At 42.9% G+C, this 15321-nt stretch overlaps 1 protein-coding gene across 9 annotated transcripts in view; it reads right to left on the reverse strand.

Moving 5' to 3' along the window:
* The window catches only part of ZBTB38 (zinc finger and BTB domain containing 38), a 72666-nt gene that overhangs the window by 38329 nt on the left and 19016 nt on the right, over positions 1 to 15321 (reverse strand). For 5 of the 9 annotated variants that reach the window (XM_081569651.1, XM_081569649.1, XM_081569647.1 and 2 more), the window contains one exon: positions 2396 to 2500. The exons of 1 other annotated variant lie outside the window; for it this stretch is intronic. The gene's annotated coding sequence lies outside the window, so the exon portion shown is untranslated. Of the gene's footprint in view, positions 1 to 2395; positions 2501 to 3291; positions 4020 to 15321 lie in introns of those variants that run through there. 3 more of the 9 variants (XM_081569643.1, XM_081569644.1, XM_081569646.1) reach the window with 2 other exon arrangements.

Genomic DNA, 15321 nt, shown 5'->3' on the forward strand with positions numbered 1-15321 from the left:
TGGTGGCCAAGTGGTAAAGAATCTGCCTGCAATGCAGGAGACCCGGGTTCACTCCCTGAGTGGGGAAGATCCCCTGGAGGAGGACATGGCAACTGACTCTAGTACTCTTGCCTGGGAATCGTGACTAAAGCGACTAAGCAGAAGCCTAACACTCCACGTTCTCTCCTGGGAAACCCTCTACTGCCTGCTTCCAGAGCCCTGTTCTCTCATTCTTCCTTGCTCTCTTGTCAGACTTTTTGCTAGGTCCTCCATAGGTCCTTCTTTTCTCAGAAGGCTCCATCCTCAAGCTTTGCCTCTCTACAGTTTTTCACTGGAAAATTTGTTCTCTCATCTCTTAACTGTTTTTATATCAGTGATTCTAAACTGATAGCCCTGGCCTCCCTCTGGGGTGCAAAACCACTGATTGTCTGGGGGACATCATACTTCATACTTCAACACTTCAAACAGCCCCTCGAAAATGCAGTCCCTCACCCTTCTCCAAGTTGTCTTCATGGGTACCACTGCTCTGAAAATCTCAGTGTCAGCTTTAGCTGTTTTTTCTCTATTCAGATGTCAGATTGGGTCAGTTTTTCCCTTTGCGTCTGTTCCTTTCCCATTTCACTGCTATCATCCATTTCCGGCCTTCCCCAAGTTCCCCCCACCCTGCCTTTTCCTTGGTGGATTGTGGTGCCCTTCCAACTGGTCTCCCTGTCTCTGGTTTCTGCTCTGCCTTTTCTTCTGATTTCAAAGTAGGTACTCGATAAATATTTGCTGTGACATTTATAGAACTCCTAGAAGTTTGCAAAGCACATTCACACTCAACATCTCATTTGTTCCATTTGGAGCTTAAGTTTATTACAAGTAGCATTCCAGGCTTACAATCTGATTTCTGTTACTTAAGGCAATCACTGGAGCTACTTCTAACTTTGAACCTTGTAAATTAAAGCATCTCTTAAATTGCTTTACTTTTGAAGATTCAGTGTCTTGTGTGGCCTACAGGCTAAAAGAGAAGAGCATTTCAAGTCAAAGAGAGCCCCCTTGCCAAAATGCTTTTTCCTCTGCTGATAAAGGTGATGGTGACAGCAAAATCAAAATTTAAAAGAAACTCCTTTCTGAAGATTTTAAAAAAAGGTTTTTCCTATTTATCCAGTTGGCATCCTATTTACAAATCAATCTCCAACATCCTTGGAAGCTGATATTCTGGCATGGTAACAGAAAAATTCTAACAGTTGAGCAATAATTCCTCCCTAAGAGAATGAACATGACCATTATCATGACTGTAAAAACAGGGTAATATGTTTGGTCTTAAATACCCAAATAAGTGCTTAATAAACATTTGTTGAATGAATAAATGAATTCAGAGCCGGCCTTACTAGTGTTTATAAATTGAAAGCATCAATTTCTACAGATGGATGGAAAAGTACATTAAATTTGAAAAAACACAAACAAAATAACTTGCACTGAGGGGCCAGAACTGTGATACATCAACTACCCTGGTCTCTTCTGGGTCCACTCCAACTGCTGCAGCAGCAGGCGGAGGAGACAGGGGCTACTGGCAGGTACTGTCCTCTTGACTTGGCCTCTCTGGAGTTAAGGTTTCAAGCTCCTGGAGGGCAAGCACTCTACCTTGAACTTTGTGGTCCTAGCCCTGTGCTCTGCATACCGAATGTGTATCATAAATGTGGTCTGAGAGGCAAAGTCCTCCATCACCTGCCTGCATTTTCACCTTTCAGTCCTTCACATCTATTCTTCCCTTACTTCGCAGAGGTACTGTGAGGAGTGAGTAAAAACACAGCACTTAAAGCATTTACCACACTGCCTTGCACTCACACACAAAAGTGCTTGATCAATGGTAGTTGTTATCACCATCATCTGGGGCTCTGTCTATGTCTCAAAGGTGGAGCTTAGTGTGCTGGGCTGTCAATACCTGTCGGTGCAAACAGTGTGCATCCTGGGGTGGACCCTTCATGTGTGCATCCTTAGCGCCGAGCACGGTGCTCCCCCTGTAGCAGGCCCAGAAGCTGACTGCACAAATGAGCAATCAAGATGCAAGCTCCAGGCCTGCCCCAACCCAGCCCACTGGGTCTCCCTGAAGAGTCATTTAAACTCTCTGGGCCTTGGTGACGTCTGTGGGTCCTTCCGGCCTGAAGAAGCCAGAAGACGAGACTCACAGAAGCTCTCACAACAGTCACTGGCAGAACTGGAACTAGAAGGCTTTCGTTCCCCCTTCATCACCAGGCACCTCACACATCACGTCTCCTTAATAACAGCTTGCCTAAATGTCATTGTCACTTTGTAATCCCCAAACCTGGTGGATTGCTGGCCACAAAGCATAAGCTCCTTGGGAGCGGTTTAGTCCCTCAGAAAAAAACATTGCCTATTTCAAGTAGAGTACAAAAGATGCAAATTTGATTACCTCAGTTAGAACAGACCAGCTTTAACAGAGTTAGTGTCTTGAGCTTTGGAAGAAATCACTTGGAAATTCTTGGTTCTGAGTCCTCCATTTCCTCCACATCTAGATCTAAAAAGAAGTAAAACAAAAGGAATAACGTCTCATGACTAGGTGCCAGAACCGAACGTATCAGAAACAAAAGTGACTTCCATAAGCATGTGGACTAAATGAACACCTACTGTCAGTCCAGCACTGGGCAAAGCAATTGACAGAGGTGATCTCCTACAGTCCTCAAAACATAGGAGACATCCCCCCATTTTACAGCTACATCAAAAGAGGCTCTGAAAGGTCACAGAATCTGTTCAAGGTCACAGAGCTAGTCTATGTTAGACCTGGGACTTAAACACAGGTTCACCCCAGATTCCAAATCCGGGGTTATTAACCTGTAAGTCAGGGTTTAAAAACGTTTTTTTGACAGTGACCCACCATTTTTAAAAATCATATTACATAAACTGAAAGTCCAAAGCCTGAAAACAACGCTTACTCTTATTATATGCACTCTGATATTTTCTAGTCTATTCTTTTTTATATTGCATTATATATTCTATATCTTCAAAAAAAAATCTGGTAGCAACCCACTAAACTGATTTCACAATCCTCTAATGGGTCTCTATTCTTGCTGGAAAAACACTACCCTCAAGAGATAGTACCTCACTAGAAGTTTCTCAGAAACCGCGGACCTAATCCTCCAATGCTTTTTAACCGTGAGAACCTGACCGAGTCGTTGAGCTTCATAATTAGGAGAAAAGCTTCTAACCTTTAAAATATGTCTAAGGCACCAAAATACGTATCATCCATTATGGATCCTTAGAAGAGATATTTAATTTGGGCCAAAGTCCAGAATGGAATTAGTCACTTACCTATAGAAGAGGAGTTATAAAGTGGCAACGCGGACAGACTAAAACCTCAGGTGATTTATAATATATCCTGCAAAGAAGTGGCTAACAGCGGGCGGTCATGTTGTACCAACAGAGGAGACCTAACTACTGCCGAAGTAGGAGGCTGAGATTGCAAAGCCCTGGGGGCAGGGCCCTGCTTTTGCACTTCCCATTCAATTCCAGGGGCTTTGGTGTTCAACCAAGGAAATCCTCAGGTTCCGGATGGGTCAGGACGGGGGTCCAAGTCGCGGTCCGAGGGAGGGGAGATGCGACTGTCAGCGCCGTTCCCGAGCCTGCTGGACCGGAGCCCGTCACGTCCCCCGCCCTTGGGTGCGCGTTGGTCCCCGGACCCCCGCCCTCCAGCATAGCCTTGCAGATGGGCCACGGCTGCCGCGCAACGTGCCCGACTCCGCGGCTAGACCCCGACTCCCAGGGCGCGGGCCCGGGCGTCCGGGCACCTGCGGGCGCCGGGTCCCCGCAACACCTCTGCTCTCCAGAGTCCGCGGAGCTCCCAGCCCCGCGCGAGCGTCCCCCGGCCGGGTTTTGAGGCTCCTTCCCGGGAGAGCAGGGGTCGGGCCGGCCTCAACTCGCCCGCCCGCCCCGCACACGGCCCCTGCGCTGGCACTTACAGGGCTCGGCCGCTGCCCCGCGAGCGCGTTCCCCGGGGGTCCATGGCGCTTCCGGACCCGCGAGTCAGGCCGCGGCGTCTCGCAGCACCGCCCAGAAAATGGACGCCGGCGGCTCGGCTCGGCCGGCCCGGCCCGCCCCCGGCGCGGGGTTGGGGACGCCACCCGGCCGGGAAGAGGGCTCCTCGGCCTCAGCCGCGGGCCGGGCTCCGGGGCACCAACGACGAGCCCAGGAGCAGGCCTCGGGAGGACAGGGGCAGGGCCGGGACGTGGGGGAGGGACACACCTCGGCCCCGCAAGACCCCAAACCCAACCTGGGCGCGACGGGGAGAGGTGGCGGCGGGGGAGCGGGGGGGGTGGGGCACGACGGCTCCAGATGCCAACAAGGGGGCTGAGGCCTCAGCCTCTCTCCTCTCGGGAGATCCCAGAACCCGCCCCAAGGGCAACCACTTAGGGGTCTACGGCCACAAAGCCCAGTCCGTACCAGAACCAGGCCTGGGTTTGCAGACGGGTCCCCAGGTTCCACATCGAGATCCCAGACAACATCCAACCCCTGCCCGTTTAAGAGAGGCAGGTTTCGGAGTAAGTCAACTGCAGTTTTCATTTAAATTCTCAGGACTCTAGTGTCACCTGCGCTTTCCCATGGCTGACAGGAGATACCTAGACAGATTTTCCCAACGTGCTGTGAAAGCTAGTTCGCGCAAAAGACCCAGGCCTCCTCCTGAAATAATGCGCACTGACTGCCTGCTATGCTAGACCTTTCGTCCAAAGATTCAGGGACTGAGGCCTGCCACAAACTCGCCTTATGGAGGAGCTAACAGCCTAGTTAGCTATATTGTACAGGTTTTGTTTGCTTGTTTTCTACAAAACCATCCACCTTCTCTGCTTTTTGGTGGTATGAGTCTTATTTTTTAAATTTTCTTTTGAAAAGATGCATTCCCAGGTTACAGGTTAAAAAGAGAAGTCTGTTCTTTGCATGACTTAACATCCTGTTTTTAGTTTGGAATACAGCGCTCTGCATCCTAGTTCCTGATCACGTTTTAAGATTGTGAACATTCTTACGGAAAACAAACCTATGGTTACCAAAGGGCAAACATGGGGGTGGGGGCGGCAGGGATAAATCAGGAGCTTGGGATGAATATACACACATTACTATAAGACAGATAAGCAACAAGGGACCTACTGTATAGCAGAGACTCTACTCATTATTCTGTGATAACTATAAGAGAAGAGAATTGGAAAAAGAATGAATATATGTAAATGTATAACTAAATTGCTTTGCTGTACCCCTGAAACTAACACAACATTGTAAATCAATTACAATAAAATTTTTAAAAAGTCACTCCCAATGTAAAAAGAAAAAAAGATTGTGATGATTCTGATGAATAAAGTAGAATCCAATATTATATACAAAGTTGGTAAAACATTTTAATAATCAAGGAGAAACATACTGACTTAAAGTCAAATTAAAGCATCATGTAATTTAAAAATAAAGACAGGGTTTTGAAGGCCAATAGGTTAGGCAACATGCACACACATGTACACTAGCAATTCCTAACTTCCTCAAAGCCAAGCGTCCTTTATTCTTTCTCTGTGGGTCACGTTCAAAAAGAGCTATTCCACTAAATTGCATTTATTAACTAATGATTCATCTTCCCACTTAAAAAAAACAACCCTGGAATGTTTTTGTGTATGTCATTGCCCATCAGAGCTTCATCCAAAACCTGAGCGAACCCATTGTTAATCATGGACTCTAAACTAAAGAAATCTCTGGTCTGATTGCAACTTTATGTGTTTCCGTTGAGGCTTTTGGGAAAACTAGGCATGGGGATTAGGAACCTCAGGTTGGGAAGTGCCGGTATGAGGTATTGCTCTCCATGCTGCCCTGCTGCGATTGGATGGTGGGAGGGTGGCACAGGGAGGCAGTTTGGCCTTTGAATTCTGCCTGCCTGGGTTTAAAGCCTAGCTTTGTCACTTACAAGGCTACTCGCTGACATTAGGCAAGTTACTTAACCTCCCCGAGCCTCAGCTTGCTTATCTGTAAAATGGGGCTGATTTTAATATTACACTTACCTCATAGGGCTTTTTGATAGTTAAATGGGATAATCCGTGTGAAGCATCTGCATTATGGAGGTGCTGGAAGTCAAGTATTCAGAGTTCTAAGTTTCTACCATCCAAGCAGTAAGAATCATAGTTCCCATGTGTAAAGCAACTTTTATACCCTAGAAAATTTCCATGGGTAAGCTCCCAGGGTCACATGCTGAGTGACATAAAGGGATTTAAATACAGGTCTGACTGTACAGTCCACTTTCCGTGCTGCTAGCATGTTCCCCGTGGTACCTTGATCAGATGCTGTCAACAGCTTGTTAAGGTTGAAATCAGCTCTGGCTTTCCTAAGAGGCTTAGCAAGTGAATGGCTCCTTACATCCACTTGCGAATTCACAAACAGTGGCATTTCTTTCTCATTAGGGCCAAATGTTTCTCCAGAAGCGAGTAGATTTCCCCAAAATTGTTATTAATAACTAAAATATCACAGCAACAGTTTTAAACACCGCAGCCTAAAACTTACATAATCATCCTGTCCTTCAAAATTTTCCACCCTTCCTCATAACCAGTTACATATTCTCTCTCTTAATCATCCTTCTGAGTATGGGGAACTATCTGGAAATTTCCAAGAACATCTCAACTTGTTATAGTATTTATTCTTTCTATAAAGATTTATTCCTTTCAAAGCAACAAAGTATGATATATTTTTATATCCTTATAATACTTTTCATTTCAGTGCATTTGCAAATAAGAAAAAAATATCCTAAGACTTTTAATCTTAAAAGTCTTAAATTTCTACTATTAGTAGTTCTTCAACATCTCCCCAGCATGGCTCCTGATCCTTTTCTAGTGGCCTTTTGTAGGAAGTTTTCCTTGTTTTCTACCTCATTTTGTTTAATCCCCGCATGATTTCTATTATGCTACGACTGCCTGTTTGAGCTTTCAGATTTAAGATTCTTGGCCAATTTACTGCCCCTCCTTCTTTCTCTTTTTTAAGGTTTCCATATTCTCATCATATATAAAAAGTCTAAAGCATGTCTCATAAACCCACTTGCTTCCTTTGTTTTCCGCCATGGGTTAGGAATCTGTAAGTCATTCCGCCTCCCATTCTTCCTGTACTCTGTTACTTTATTGTTTTATTTCTCTCTTCCCCTCATCCTGGCCACTCACTGGGTTCTGTCACTTGGCTTCCTCTTCTATAGCTGCTTATCTCTTTCCCTTCAACCATTTTAAGAGAGTCCCTGTCCAAATCTTCTATAATCCCTACCACATTTCTGAAAGGCCTCTTGTGATGTCATGTTGAGAAGTCTACCCAAGTCCTTGCAGAGGTAGGGTGTAGACAGGGGTGGCAGCTCCCCACCCCTGGGAGCCAGGCAGGAAGTAGTCGGAACTGGGGCCTAGAGGGTCATTCATGTCCCACCGAAGTGGGGAATGGGGTTGTCACTCCCCAGCCCCAGACTCATTGTTGTCAGATGTGAATGCCAGATCTGCAGTTTTCCAATGGAGTGCAAATCAGGATTTTTATATAAAATATATAAAATGTTGACCACATTAAAAAAAGAAAATGAATTTGTATCTGATCAAGCCTTTAGCTGTAACTCTAATTTACAGAAAATCTCTGAGACAGAGGAACATGTAAAACAGAGTGAAGGAATGCAATCTCAAATTTCTGACTGTGGGAAACTATGAGTCAGACAAATTGTTTCTTCAACAAAATTTTTATGATGATAGCAAGGATGACAGGAAGAGAGGGAAGGAAACCTGTTGATTAAATAAAATTTAAGGAAATATTAATTGCACTGTATGAACCTTATTTAGAATTGTGCTTTGAACACTTTTTTTAAATGACCTAACTGGACAGATTTGAATGCTGACTGTGATAATTGATATTAGTAAAGAACTATTGTTATTTGTTGATATGATAATGATACTGTGGTTAGTTTTCTTTTTTACTAGTTGACATTTTTCATGTTTTCTTTAGTATTCCACATTTTAAAAACTTTTCATTTAGAACTGTTTCAAAGTTATGGAAGACTTGCTAGAGTGGTACCAAAAAACCCTATGTATACCACACCTATATCTACCTTTTTATCTATTTTTTTCTTGAATCATTTGTAAGTTGCAAATATTATTCTCTTCTATACCTAAATACTTTAGCATTTATTTCCTTTAAAAAAGCGTTCTCTCTTAGTATCTTTGTCTTTTAGAGACTCATACTAAAATATTTAGAGATAAAGCGATGTGATCTGGGATTTGCTTTAAAATAATACGGATGAGGATATACATGAAACAAGATTGGCCAGTTATTGAGAACTGTTGACTGAGCCATGACTATACAAGATTTCATTGAAGTAGTTTTTCCATATTGTGCATGTTTAAGATTTTCATAATAAAGTTTTAAAAGATTATGTTAATGAAAGACTTTAAAGTGATATGCAACGCTTACGATACAGTAAATAAAAAGATACAAAATTGTCTATAAAAATATTATCTCAACTATTAAAATAATCACTGGGCATAGATAAAGGGCTGAAAGAATGCACATCAAAATGGTAACATTCCAAATTATTTCAAAGGAAGTATATATTACTTTTATAATTAGAAGAAAAAGAGTAATATAATTTAAAAAACAGAAAACAAAGTTGGCAATGGATTCAATTAAAACTATTGTTAGAAGTCAAACAAAGCACATATGTGGGTTGGACTGACCAGTGGGCCCCCAGTTGGCAGCTTTTGACTTAGAAAATGAGTCCACAAACTGTATCCTACAGGCCAATTTCACCTGCCAACTGTTTTTATATAACCTACAAGCTAAGGATGGTTTCGACATCTTTAAATGATTGAAAAAAAAAACAAAAGAAAAACAATATTTCATGACATGAAAAGTTACATGAAAATCAAATTTCATTGCCCATAAGTGAAATTTTGTTGGGACACAGCCACAGCCATTCATTTCTGTATCTATGACAGTATATACATTATATATAATTCATATTATATATTAGTGTATTTTTAATCTCATCAATAGTTTGTGAAAAATTGTTTTCTTTGTTGTTATATAAATATGCAGATAACATCCTCAGCTTTGCCTCCACTCACAGAGCTAAAATATTTACTATCTGGCCCTTTACAGAAAAAGTCTGCCAACCTCTGGTTTAGAAGCAGGCTTCCCATATGACCTAAAAGCATCTTGATTTAGCAGAAAGAGCACTGGACTAGGAGTTAAGTGAGGCCACTTAACTCTCTGAGTGACCTAAAGAAGTCACAACTTCTCTGGGCCACAGTTCTCTCAATACGACAGAATAAAGTGAACCTACCATCCCCACAGCAACTGAAATCTGGGGTTCATGTTCCCATAAGAGCTGAGTAAGAAGAACAGCATGATGGCAGCGCTACGTGCTGACATGCCAGCCATGGGCGGTGCTTCTGGAGACCATGGAACTCAGTCAGAATCTCCACTGCGGATGGCTAAATGGGCGCTCAGAGCAGGGCGTGGATAGGTGGGTGAAGAGTAAGGAAAGACAGGCTTTGTGAGCTTCAAAAGCTGAGCTGCATGCCTGCAGAGGGCAACATGATTTGGGCAAAAGAGTTTCTAAAAATTTCCATGCATCTATGGCCGTGGAATTCTCCAGGCAAGAATCCTGGAGTGGATAGCATCTCCCTTCTCCAGGGGATCTTCCTGACCCAAAGGTTCAAAGTTGAGTCTCCCACACTTCAGGCAGATTCTTTACCATCTAAGCCACCAGGGAAGCCACCTAAAACACATATTTTGGGTCTATCTCCAGGCTGAGCTTTGTAGAAAACGAAAAGCAATTGGTCACAACACATGTAAAAATCTGCCCGTTCAAAATTTAGTCCAGATCCAGTCAAGTGACAGCGGCAGGGCTGGGGTGGTCCCAGCATGAAAATAGGAGCCTTGGGACAGAGACTTGCTAGATCCTGGGATAAATCACCCTTAGGAAGGCTAATCTGCATGCTCTTTGTCACAGCCACGGAGGGACAGTGCAGCCCCAAGGCCAGTGTCATGACTGAAGCCAGACAGAACATGGGAGCTCCCAGCCCATACACAGCCTGCATCTCAGGGGCTCTCCCAGCCTCTTTTTACTCCTTGCAACCCCTCCTACTCTTTCTCCCCTGTACCGGGCAACCCCAGCTTCAGGGTGCAGCATAGCAGCCTGCCTCCTGACTGCCCGCTTTGCTCCCTCTTCCTAATCTTCTGCACCCCCTCCCCACCTCCTTGCTGCCTTCTCGGTCCGCAGTCATCCTATCTCCCCACTTTGCCCCCCAGATGACCATCTCACTCGCTTTCACTTGTTTCCCCAATATCTTGCATTTTCTAATCTTCCAGTGTAACCCCTCTGTTTCCCTACTACAGGTCCCCTACTTCCCTTCCACAGCTCAAGAAACAAGAGAAAAGGGGAAAAAAAATTACAAGGGCACTGCCCTGGGATTTAACCACATTCTCAGCTGGTGGCTTTTGTTTTCTCTTCTCACTGGCTTGTAAGGCCCTCGGGGCAGGGACACCACGTCACACTCACGCTCTGCGCTGGGGAAGATGGGCAGGACTGTGAGGCCTTAATTAGAGCAAGGCCTCAGACAGGCTAGAAGATTTCAGCAGGCAAAAAAAAAAAAGGGGAATTTCAAAATATCTATTTGGCAGCAATGACCACAGGGTAAGGAAGAGGTTTATTTAATCATATAAAGAAAATCATGAAAGACTTCACAGCTTTTTATGAACACAGAAAAAAAAATTTATACTGGCATTTGAAAAACAAAATTGAACCAGAAAACAAACTTCCTCCACAGGCCAAATATAGTGACTGTAAATGCAAACGCTAGTCTCGAACCCTGAACTGGAACAGCTGCAGAAGCAATAAAACCATTAAAGGAAAAGATGCAAAATGAATCACAAGATCAAAAGAGCCATTTTCTGGTCAATGAGATGTTTGGGGCATGGCAGTGTCACGCTGGGCTCACCTAACAAAGACAAGGGCTTTGGCAACTGGTCTTTGATTTATCTGCTTTCCACAGAAGCAGAACAGGGCTGCAGGGAGACCCCCCCATGACCTGTCAGGGAAGGTAAAAAAAGCAGAAGCATCTTGCCTGCATCACAAATTCAATTTTTTTGCATTCAAGGGCTTCTCAACTTAACATCTGCTCATGAATGCGAAAGAGTGGCAGCCCTTATGGAGGTCACCTGGCAAGGCAGGCAGACCAGCTTGGAGCAGGGCCGCCAGACATACGGTGGCTTATTAGGAGCCAAGACATTTTGGGAAGGTGACCGAGGATAAGACACAGAGTCCAGGGGAAGAACCATCCTTGCCATCGGTTGCAATGCCCCCAAACTGAAGGCTGACCTTCAGGGAACAGTATAAAAGGCCACTAACAGAAATAGCATGCCATTCATTTCTTTCTGAAACAGAGAGGACTTACAATTGTACCTGTCCATACAATGCCCTAGCTTTGTACACGAACCTGGACATGAGCCTCATAGGGAGTTTTATGTCACATTTCCATTCTGCTTGGGTGGCAGTGTCTCTGTCACACAAGAGATGCTCAACAAATATTTGAAGAAGTGAACTGACTTGGTGAAGCCCCCTCCCACCCACTCCTACCCCCACCCCAACTGACAAACAATAGTCTACTCCAAAGGGCTAGAACATTCTTCAATGCAGTGGAATGTTTCATGGCTGGTCAAATCCAAACAAAGTGGACTGAGTCAGGCCACTTCTAACGTCTGATAAGCAAAGCCCGATAAATTGTGAATCAATTTTAGAAGGGGCTTTTGAAACATTCAGAAGACTTTGAAGGGCCTTATTGTTTCTAACTTGTAGAGCAAACCTATCCCTTTGTTCTTGGAGCTTCTTTAGCAGACGAACCTAAAAGGCACAAAAGATTTCTGGTTCTGAAGAATTTCCTTAGCATTATTTGTTCAAATAGAGAAAGATCAGTCCAAGCAGCAAAGTCTTTAGAAAGCCACCAACAAACAGGCAAAGAGTTCTGCAGAAACTGAAGTGTTTGAGGCATTAGAGGACAAAGGCAATTTACTGGCAAGATGGGACAGACCCTTCCACTTCTTGCCTTTGAAAAAAAAATTAAAGGAAGTGGCTCTCTCAATGTTTTGCCATGAGTCAAAGTTCTGGAGTTCTTAAGAAAAACAAAGCAAGAGGCTTCCCAGAAATTTCCTTGCTCCAGGATTCCTTTCTTTTGTGGATTTCTTGGGTTAAACTGAACCTGTGCCTGAATCTCACCACTACCTAGGACTTCAGAGCTTCACTTGCACCTTTGGAGCACTGCTGGGGTGAGGCTGGGTCAAAGGCAATGCCTCTGATAGCACCAAGTCCTGGGAATTTGGGAGTCTGGGCCACTGTCTCACTGCAAGGGCAGCTTACCTAAGCCAGGCTCAACCCATGAAGTCTCAGACCTGACTCTGATACAATGGCAGTAACTCATTGGAAAAGAAAGTTAGTGATCTGAGCATGAACACCTCTCTGCCTGGTAATGCTCTCCATCAGATCTTCACCTGTCTGGATCCATCTCAACATCTAGGTCTCCACCTAAATACCATCTCCTACAAGGCTTTGCCTGGCCAACCCTTCTCAACTGGCTCTTCTCCTCCCAAAAAGACACCTTCGCTTTTTAAAATTTTATCTTCTCTTTCTTACTTGCACTTGTCTTCTATAATTATTTGTTTACATATTTATTTTTGTGCCCCTAGCCCCCCACCCCTCCACCACAGTAGAGGTGGGTCTATGAGAGGCAGGCCCTGATCTCTCTTGTTCATTACTCTATTTCTAGCCTCTGGAATATGACTGGTATGTAGTAGGTACTCAATATGTGTGTTGAATGTTTAATTACCAAAAAAGCTGTGAAGGATAGCATTTCCCATGGAAGGGAGCTGCTAGAATGAACCATATGGTACCAGGAACTCAAAGGCTTTGTGTATCAAAAAGAAAAGTGCTAGATCATTTTCTAGATTCATCTCCCCATATCAACCAGCCCTAAGATGTGGTCTGGGTACCCAGACCCTCCATGGGGGGAATCCATGGAAATCATTGACCTAGATCAACATCACTCTAGTAGCAAGAGATGCAATCTTGGTATTCTCACTGAGTTAAGGCTTGGGAAAAAAATCCAATTCTCTAAAATAATAATATTATTCTTTGATAATAATAATTATCAAATCTTATTATAGGATTTGAGAATTGTAGACTCCAAATCATTCAGGTAGAAAACCGCAGATTCATCCATTTTGTTTTGATGGGAGCCAAGCAGTTGTTTGCACATTCTTTCTGTCGCACCTGCCTTGGCCTGCCCAGCATAAACACCTTAGCCAAAAAGTGTAAATGGGTGAAGCACTGCCTTTTCAACAATGAGCAGGAATAAGTGCAATTCTCTACAATTGGCAGGAAGTGTTTTTGGCTAATTTAGAAAATCCAATGATAATTGTAAATGGGTAAATTTAGAAAAGCTTTGTGTCTGGTAAACATTTCTGTGAAATATGAAGGCAAAGCGTTAAGGCAAAACACACAAAGAAATAAATAATAATTATTCTCCCATTCACTGGTCTATTTATTACAATGACAATGATACAATATACTTCCCACCAGTCTTATTTGGCTTTCAAGCTCCTTGACTTGTGTTTCAAATTCTTTTAGGAGAGACCAAGAGCAAAATAATGAAAAGTGCCAGAAAAAAAATCATGAGGTATGAAAATCTACAAGATGACGCAACCATGCTTGAGTTAAAAACAAAAGGATCGACATTTTACAGAGAAGCAATACACTGTTGAATCTCTCTGGCATTCAATTGGAGGGTAAAACAATTCCATTGAATCCATCTAATCTTGTGATTAAGATTCAAATGGTTTCAAAATGATTAATTTGTACCAACCTATCAAAATAGAAGACATTGAGTTGTAATCTTTCTGAACAGCAATAGTGTTTTAATTACAAATGCCAGGCTCATTATTTTCTCAAGAGTGAATGACAATTAGCCTGGTCCTACTGCAACTGTTAATGCTACTGATGCTAAAATAAATAGGCAATATGGAATCAAGGCTCTGACATTTCCCTTCAGTTTACGATCTTCTGATTGATGCTATATGCAAAATGTACTTAGTCATTTTAAGTCACAGGCAAGCAGGAAAATGGCTCCCAAACAGCAAAAAAAAAAAAAAGAAAAGAAAAGGAGGGAAAAAAAAAGGTGTTACAGGAAGAATATTTCATGGCAAGCCCACAGAACAAAATCACTGTGAGCTGAATCATGTTCTAATACAATTGAACCAGAGAAAACTCCAAGCAAGATATTTAAGTTGGCCTCAAAACAGCAACAACACAACAACAACAAATCTTTAGTCCATTAGAGGTTTGATTTTACAGACAGTGCTTTGGGATATTAGTCAAACTGCTAGGATAAAGCAACTGTTTACACAGATGGTTGTGCATCTCAACGTTCTACACGTTGGAGCAAACCTCAGGGAGGTTTTGGGTTTAGCAGCATCTTCCTCCCAACACACCTACAAAGACATTCCTCACAGAGACTCAGTATGCACTTATTGTGGGGCTGGGCTCGGGCTTGGGTCCATCTCTACCGATAGCTCAGAGGTTACTGATGGAGGGATCAAGCAGAACAAGAGCATAAGCATTTTCTGATTCTGAGAATTTCTGAGATATCTTTTGTTTCAGTGGCGCTGGTGAACTCGTGATAATGAAACTACACCTTTGCACCCAAGCCTTGACCAGCATTCTGGAGCACGTTACAAAGAAAAAACCTTAATTTTGAAAGTACTGAGCACAAAGGAGGAAAGAAAAAGCTCTTACTGTGCAAGGTTTCTCTCTATGTACAGAATTATGGTTTAATTTTTAAGGCTTGAAGACCGCATTTAAAAACGTCTAAAACCAGTTTAGACTCTCCAAGAGAGGAAAAGAACTGCAACATTTTCATGAAACATTTGGTTTTTCTTAAGACAATCTTTTGCATATCTGTTACTGCATTTTTAAATAAGATGTGGTTACTAAGGAAACAAGTTCTGGCCCAGTGTTAATTTGAAACCAAAATATATTTGAGAAGTTAAGCTCAAAGGAAAGAACCCATGAAATAATTTTGAAAAGTGCCAGAATTTGGTCCTTACAGAACCACAGCTGTATGGTCTGCAATGAACCATTCCAGGAACTCTTTTATTCAGTGAAGCTTTCTTTCTTCTAACAGAGTCATCTATATTTAATATCTCCCCCTTTAAAAATTATAATTCCTTGTCTCCCCAAATAACAGATATATAAATAATGAACTTATTCTTGTGTATCATTTAAAATTGATTTTGGAAGCATCTAAGTTTTTA

The sequence above is a fragment of the Giraffa tippelskirchi genome, chromosome 2 (genome assembly GCF_054371585.1).
Source record: "Giraffa tippelskirchi isolate mGirTip1 chromosome 2, T2T-mGirTip1v1.2.pri, whole genome shotgun sequence".
Taxonomy (NCBI): Eukaryota; Metazoa; Chordata; class Mammalia; order Artiodactyla; family Giraffidae; genus Giraffa; species Giraffa tippelskirchi.